This window comes from Terrapene carolina, unplaced genomic scaffold, assembly GCF_002925995.2.
Source record: "Terrapene carolina triunguis isolate 2854851 unplaced genomic scaffold, T_m_triunguis-2.0 Scaffold30812, whole genome shotgun sequence".
NCBI classification, from domain to species: domain Eukaryota; kingdom Metazoa; phylum Chordata; order Testudines; family Emydidae; genus Terrapene; species Terrapene triunguis.
Window position 1 is genome coordinate 1 of NW_020695163.1, and position 8,054 is coordinate 8,054.

At 42.4% G+C, this 8,054-nt stretch overlaps 1 non-coding gene across 1 annotated transcript; it reads left to right on the plus strand.

Annotated features, from left to right (window-relative positions):
• Window positions 1-7,730: 7,730 nt before the first annotated feature.
• TRNAN-GUU lies at window positions 7,731-7,804 on the plus strand. The gene has a single exon. It is a non-coding gene; the product is annotated as a tRNA-Asn (tRNA).
• Window positions 7,805-8,054: the final 250 nt, after the last annotated feature.

Genomic DNA, 8,054 nt, shown 5'->3' on the forward strand with positions numbered 1-8,054 from the left:
GGCCCTCTTTCTTCTGGACCCGGGGCTCCAAATGGGAAATGAAAACCTTCTCAGTGGCTTATTCCGAGCACCATGGAGTGTTATACCAACTGCTTGGGAGAGGGTCCCCCTGTCAGTGTTCACCATCTGACAAGGGAACGAAACCCTAATGACTCTTTTAAAAAGTCTTACGGAAAACACAGAGAGAAAATGAAACACAAGGGTTTCCTGATCTGGTGACAGAAATCTTTAAAATTCTCTCTCTCTCTCTCTCTCTCTCTCTCACACACACACCCCTTTCTCTCTCTGTTACACACATATCCACATACACTCGCGAGGTCATATCTCAAAGACACACACTGGCACCTGTGTGGATTAAGGATCCATTCAAACCGGTCCTTCCTCCTAAGAGACTGGTAGGGTTCCACTCAGTTGCCAACTCGACATTTTTGGTGGCTTCTGGCAAGTCGGCCTCATCGATCTATGCCCATCACTGCAAACTGGCAGAGACAACCTGCAAGGAAAGTCACCCACCCAGCCAGTCTCCTTGTTAATGCTCTCCTTCAGCTTCTCAATAGCAATCATCTTTCAGGAATCTGAGGGGTGTGGGTGTGATCTAATCTAATCCAGTTTGATGGACAAATAGATAGAACTAGACAATGATATAAACACGTTTCATACACGTGTGTTTATATATAATCATCTCATTATACCTATGCACATATCAAAGTTTACAGATGGATCTTCAAGCTTCCTTGGTTGCTTTCATTGGTGCTGGTATATATTATATATTGTATGTTGTATATAGCACATTATTATATACACACATATATAGAAAGGGAGTGTGTGTGTTTCTGTTTCTGTGTCTGTACTCACACACACATCATAACTATCCATCTAGCTATGCACACACAAGTTAAATATATTGTCTCATGTAATCTGAGCTAGCTTTCTGTATAGATGGATATATAGCTAGATAATGTTATATACACAGATACATATAATTGATGTGTGTGTACTTAGCTAAATATGATATGTGATGTGTGTATATATGATATACACATGATATATAGAAAGGGTGCGTGTGTATATACATCATGCATATTTATCTGTACACATATATCATATCTATCTATACACACTACATATAGGTATCTGTGTATATAACATTATCTAGCTCTATATCTGTCTACACAGAAAGCAAGCTCAGATTACATGAGACACAACTATATTTATAATGTCCACGCACACACATCTTTGTGTATCTATGTACATAATTGTTTTCCAATCCAGTCTAGCTAGATGGACAAATAGCTACAATTAGACAATTACATGAATACGTGTTATAACATGTTTGCTTGTCTATAATCATCTCACTATGCCTATGCACACACAAATGTTTGCAAATGGATCTTCAAGATTCTCAGTTGCTTTCACTGATGTCTACAATATAGAGTACATTATTATACACACACACATATATAGAAAAGGAATGTGTGTGTGCATCATATGTATTTATCTATCTATCATACCTATATTTATCTAAGTACACACACCTATCTATCTATCAAACATATATTTATCTAAGTACACAAGTCAAGTGTATGTATCTGTGTATATAACATTATCTAGCTATGTATTGGTCTATACAGAAAGCTAGCTCAGATTACATGAGACACAATATATTTAACACATCTTTGTGTATCTATATGCATAATTTTTGCCTCTCTCCCCCCTCCCCCCAAATAATTCCTGTTGTGGCTCTGTCAGTCACTAAAAAAACATCATAAATTAGCAGCACTGCTTTTTGTTCGGTTCCCTAATCTCTCTGCCCGTGATTTCCCTATTTGCTGGCAAAATGCGCATTCAATCGCAGGAGCCCATTGGCTGCATTTAGATTGCTGATGCAGTCTTCCACCCAATCAGGGTCCAAGAGCTGGCACCTCTTGGAACCGGCCCTTCCTCTGACTAAATATGGCTCTGTTTTTGTAAGGCGAGTGGCTGCTGCGGGTCTGCTTTGTTCCTCACTCCTGCTGCCTGCTGGCTGAAAAGAAAGAACGTATTAATTTTAAAAACAACCCAGTAAGGTGGGCAGTAAGAGGCGGGTATATTTGAGCTCTCTCTTCATTTGGGAGGGAAACAATAAGGACAGTGGATGAAGAATTCATGACTTCGATGCTTCAGCTCTCAAAAGCAAGAAAAGCCACTGAAGATCCTTCTCCAGACTTTCCCACCGAGTCTCAAAGAGTCCAATACAATCAAGGGGTCTCACTCCTGAGCTTTGAGGAGACTTTCTTAATAGTGTGTGTGATGGGAGGCGTGGGGGTATGGTGTTGTGTTGTGTGGGATTTTGTGTGTGTGTGTTTGTGTTTCTGTGTTCTGTGTGTATATTTCTGTGTCTGTGTTTGTGAGGTGTTTTGGGTATGTTTCTGGGTGTGTGTTTGTGTTTGTTCTGTGTGTATATTTCTGTGTCTGTGTTTGTGAGGTGTTTTGTGTATGTTTCTGTGTGTGTGTTTGTGTTTGTTCTGTGTGTCTATTTCTGTGTCTGTGTTTGTGAGGTGTTTTGTGTATGTTTCTGGGTGTGTGTTTGTGTTTGTTCTGTGTGTCTATTTCTGTGTCTGTGAGGTGTTTTGTGTATGCTTCTCTGTGTGTGTTTGTGTTTGTTCTGTGTGTATATTTCTGTGTCTGTGTTTGTGAGGTGTTTTGTGTATGTTTGTGTGTGTGTGTTTGTTCTGTGTGTATATTTCTGTCTGTGTTTGTGAGGTGTTTTGTGTGTTTGTGTGTGTGTGTTTGTTCTGTGTGTATATTTGTGTGTCTGTGTTTGTGAGGTGTTTTGTGTATGTTTGTGTGTGTGTTTTATGGGCTGTCTATCAGAGTCGATGATTTGTGTGTGTTGGTGTTTTATGTGCGTGTGTGTCCTTGTGGGTGTGTGCATTCAATTGTTCAAGGTTCTCCCAGGAATTAGTTTTCAAGGATTGTCTCCGAAATATTTACCATAAGGTCTTCAGGATGAGCATCGGGCCATTTCTTTCATATCCTGTTTACCACAAGCAGGAGGAGAATTTGCCAATTTCTCTGAGACAGATTCTTCCAGCTTTCCTTACAGTGCTCCGGATTGACACCGATGTGAGAGAAGACAAGATTTGGATTTGCCCCTAGTCTGATCTGTGGAAAGAGGGACTACTAACACCGTGGAAACAAACACTAGGGTTGAAATCCTGACCCACTGAAGTCAGTGGGAGATTTTCCCACTTACTTAACTGGTGCAAGGATTTCACTCAACCTGGAGAGGTGTGGGTAAATGACAGAGAGATCTGGTTCCTCATAGGAACAAGAGATCATTCACCTTGTCCCATCTTCATCTTGTATCTACAAATAATTATTCTGTCAAACTCAATTTTAAATAAACCTTTGTTATTTGCTTCTATATCACACTTCCCATTCTGTATGGGGGGAAATCATACATTTCTATATACTTCCTTCATCGTGTGTGTGTGTGTGTGTTTATTTAATTGAAAAAATATTGTAATGTACTTATATCTCCTCCCTGATCTCTCTCTGACCGCTCCCTCTGGAGGGATATATTGGATAGAACTGAATCTACTTGATAAATAAAAAGGGCTCTTAATTATGTTTAATTAGGGGCTCCATTTCTCAGTTCATATCCAGGCAAAATTCCGTGGGAGTTTTTCTCTGAATCAGGATTTCAGGATCGGGCCCATAATATGTTTCAGTCAGTACGGAATCTGGGTAAGGTTCCAGGAGCAGGCGAATTGAAAGAGAAAGAAATCCGTATATAAGAAAGCACCGAGGTCGAAGTTACTCTAAATAGGGAGCAACATATCCAGGAAATAAAGCCCAGACGAAAAAAGGGACCTGTCATCTCGTGTTATTGCAGTCTGTCTCCCAAACAGAGAGAGTTATCCAGGTAGATAGATATGTGTGTGTGCTCTGAGCACATAAACACGTTTTCTACATACTGTCTAAAGCCCCGGTCCTGCAAACCTTTACGCACGTGCTTAAGTTTACCACTGCGAGTAAAGTTAAGCACGTGCGTAAGTGTGCAAACATGTATCAGAGCCTAAATCCCTTGTGCCAGTCCCATTCTGCAACCAGGATCCATACTAAAGGCACCAGGAGAATCCAAAAGTAACACATTGCTTTCTACTTTTTTTTTTTTAATTTCACCCACGCTCTGAAATAAAAAATTGGCCGAGGAATAACTAAGCGCGGGCGCAGGCGCAGGCAAAGCGCATTTGCTTGGAAACACGCTCCATTCGTCTCGAGGCCATGGGGCTAGTCACTCCTCTTGGGCCCTGGTGGAATGGGAACCGGAGGCTCTGAGCGCTGGCGCCTCCTGCTAGGAAAATATACAGAGCAATTCTAAAGGGCGAATCAAAGAGTTGCTTTATTCGTGCGCACACTGTGTGCATAGCAAACTATACCTGCCCATAGACATGGACATATTTGTTATGGAATCTATCTAGTCCCCTGCCGATATCTGCACAGACACTTGGCTAGAAGGACAGATCGATCAAGAACTCAGAACTAATCTCAATTTCAGATCGATCGATCTAAAACTGATATTGGTCCCGAGCTCCTGAGTTGCAAATAAAATACTTGCCTCTGAAGAAGTGAGGTTCTTACCCACGAAAGCTTATGCTCCCAATGCTTCTGTTAGTCTTAAAGGTGCCCCAGGACCCTCTGTTGCTTTTTAAATAAAATACCGTAACTCAAATTAGTATGAATTAGGTGAACCAAAGAAAGATAGTTTCTGTTGCTTGGTTCACACACACACACACCCGGTGTAATTTGCATCTAGAGAACACAGGAGTTGTTGCTAATCTTAATTAGCTCTTAATCTTAATTAATCTTAATTAGATCGCTATAGATATAAGGACATGTAAACCAGATCTTCAGTCAAATAATCACCTATCTATGCGTGTTGAAGAACTTAACTGGGAGTATAGAAATATGCATATTTTTTTCTCCTTCTATACATGTGTGTGATTGTATATACAATATGTGCTCATATAGGTATCTACCTACATACACATATCTATCAGTCTTTCTAGCTCTCTGTATCTATGCATACATGTGGTATTTCTGTGTGTGTGGATTGAGAATTGATATGATTGATTACGATAGATCAACAGCAATCTCTGTATTCCTGAATTGGAAATTTTAGCAACTATTTTCAACAAACTTGTTAACAACTTGTCTGCAGGCGTCTTAGAGTTCTTAAATTAGGGTGCAATTATGTACCTCTGTGCAATGATCTTCTCTGAAACTGTCCAATGGAACCATGAAAACCAAGCAGCCTTCATCTGGCAGGTCATGAGAGAATGGAAGAGACCCTCCCCATGTAGGGTTCTGACGAGGGGCAGTATTGAAAGCAATGGGACTTTTCCTTTGACTTCAATGGGAACAGGCTTTAAGCACCAAACGTGCATTTAAATGGCCTCTAATTCTACTCAATCTGCCCATGGTAAGAAAAAAATAAAACTTGCAGAGTTGCTTTAAGAAAAAGAGCGGGGCTGTGGTGTTACTCGTCTTGCAAAGGGATAGTCAATGATGTACCATGTATTTTTGCTGGTTTAATAAGGAGCAGGGGTGAGATGAGTGTGCTTATGCTAATACATAATAACAAAAGACTGGTTTATATTCAGTGTGTTGAAATGTCACACCTACGCTGCATACATGAAATATGCCCAGGGAGGTGAATGCCCTGCATTGTGTAACTGGAGAGTGATCCCCCGTTTAAACAGGAAAATCAGAGGACTCTAGAATTAACAGAATTAACCACCAGGCCAGTCCTCTGTTTTGCAAAGGAGATGAGCTTGGTTAAAAATCGCACAAACTGGCCCATCCTCAGGTATGTCCCAATAGGACTGAGGGTATCTAATGGTTCCAGGAATGAGGTTAGATGGATTAGAGTGTTGTTATGTCTAATTGAATGTGAGTAAGGGGAGTCAATTCAGATCAAAACAAATCTTGATTTTCTTATTTACAAATCGAATTCCCCCCCGGGGGTCAGGCGTACGAATTCAAACGGCAGCGGCTTTTTGAGACCCGGGAGTAATACTTTTTACCGCAGCTCTGTAATCTTGACCCAATTCACGGAGTAATTCCATGCCTCAGTTTCCCTCTCAGCCTAATGGAGATTATACCACTGTACTTCCCCGTTTCAAAAGAGCGCTGTGAGGTTTAGCCAATTCATCCTTACCAGGAGCTTTGAGATCGCAAGATGAAAAGTGTCATGTTAGTGTTGAGAATGATTAGGTATTTGTTTTTAATATTTATTCATCATTTTTCCGTGTTGAGCTCCAGTTTGCAGAGGGTCACAACAAGTAACTTTGGATTTAGTAGACGTCTACAACCCAGAACCACAATTATTTTTTTTTACACAATATAGAGAAAACTAACTGAGTATGTTACAGGTTTCAGACTGGTTTGCTCTCTCTCTTTCACAATGGAATTTGGTGGCCCACTAAATCATAATTTGCCCAGTCATAATTTGCCATTGATTTTATTTAAAAGGCTGTGGCCTGCAGGACAGAGTCCAGAGTCCTATTTTTCAAGTTCTCATCGCCCACCGTTGAGGGGTCAGATTTTCAAAGCAACCCAACAGCATTCAGGCCCCAATGTACTGAGCGTTTCAAAAATTGGTGCTTAAAGAACAACTGAGCTCTTCTGAAAATCCCATGGAATTAGCTATTTTTACCCCCAAAACATCAGTGAGCTCGGTTTTAAGGGCGCTTCTCTCCTGAAGAGCTTGCTTTGATGTGATCACTAATATTTCGACACCGAGGACAAGCCAAGATCCCAAATCATCCGGCCTCAAGTTGCTTTGGAGAACATCTATCTAGGGCTTTTATAAAAGGCTTATCACACGCCCCTTTCCTCCCGCAACGCTGGGCTATTTGTAAAGCAACCTAATTACATTCGATGGATTGATTCTAACCCAGAAGGCAATCCTAAAGGGATTGGTTGGCTGCCTGCCTCCTCAGTTTGCCCATACTTCTGTGCACTAGGAACCAGCCCGCGGGTTTGGACTGGACTGGACGAAGCTGGGTAGGATAATGTAGGGAGCCCATCCTGAGTTAAAAGCAACAGAGGGTCCTGTGGCACCTTTCAGACTAACAGATGTATTGGCGCATAAGCTTTCGTGGGTGAATCCCCCACTTCGTCAGACGCATCCTGAGTTAAAAGATCTACTCGAATGACTCCATGGGTTTTTATCAAGCCCCCTCTTTTGAAGCAGAGCTCCTCCATTGACTTCAGTGGGGAGTTCTTGCTTATTACTCAGTGGCACAACACAGTGGTGTCATTCTGGACTTTATGAATGCAGACAGAGGTAACCCATTCAAACGGCAACCGATGGGGTCTGCCTGAAACCCACCTTTTCCCTCAGCTCGAGTCGGGAAAGGACAGAATCCCAGCCAAAGGCAGAGCTCTCTTCCAGGAAAGTCAAGAGAGAGATTTCTGAAGATGCCCAGGCCAGCAGCACATGCCACTGAAACGCAGCCTAAATCTCGGTAGGAATCCGTCTTGTAAGACATCTACCCTGTGTCTTGCGATTCCCTGTCCCTCTCTTTCGCCCTGGGACAGTGCAGACATGGAAGGGGTGACTAACTTTGCTTTGCTTTGCAAGCAGCTGTTGTCTCTCGCGCGCCTCTCCTGCCCCCAGTGGCCACCGGCAGAGTTGCTAGCCCTTGACTGTGCTGGCCGCCAAGCCCGCTCCCGTCCCAGTCTCTGTGGCGCAATCGGTTAGCGCGTTCGGCTGTTAACCGAAAGGTTGGTGGTTCGAGCCCACCCAGGGACGGGAAGGAGGCAGTCGCTTTTTTTTTTTTTTTAACTGTCTTGGCTCCCATTTGGGGGTTGATTTTATTTGCGTTGCATTGAAAGGACGCGGAGTGGGGAACCGCGTTTGCAAACCGGATTCGCCCTGTAAGCAGCTACACAGCTGGAGAGAGCAGGGATTGCGGGGAGATGAGTGAGTTCAAGGTATTTAGATAAATGTCTATCAGGGATGGTCTAGACAGTATTTAGTCCTGCCATGCGGGCAGGGGACT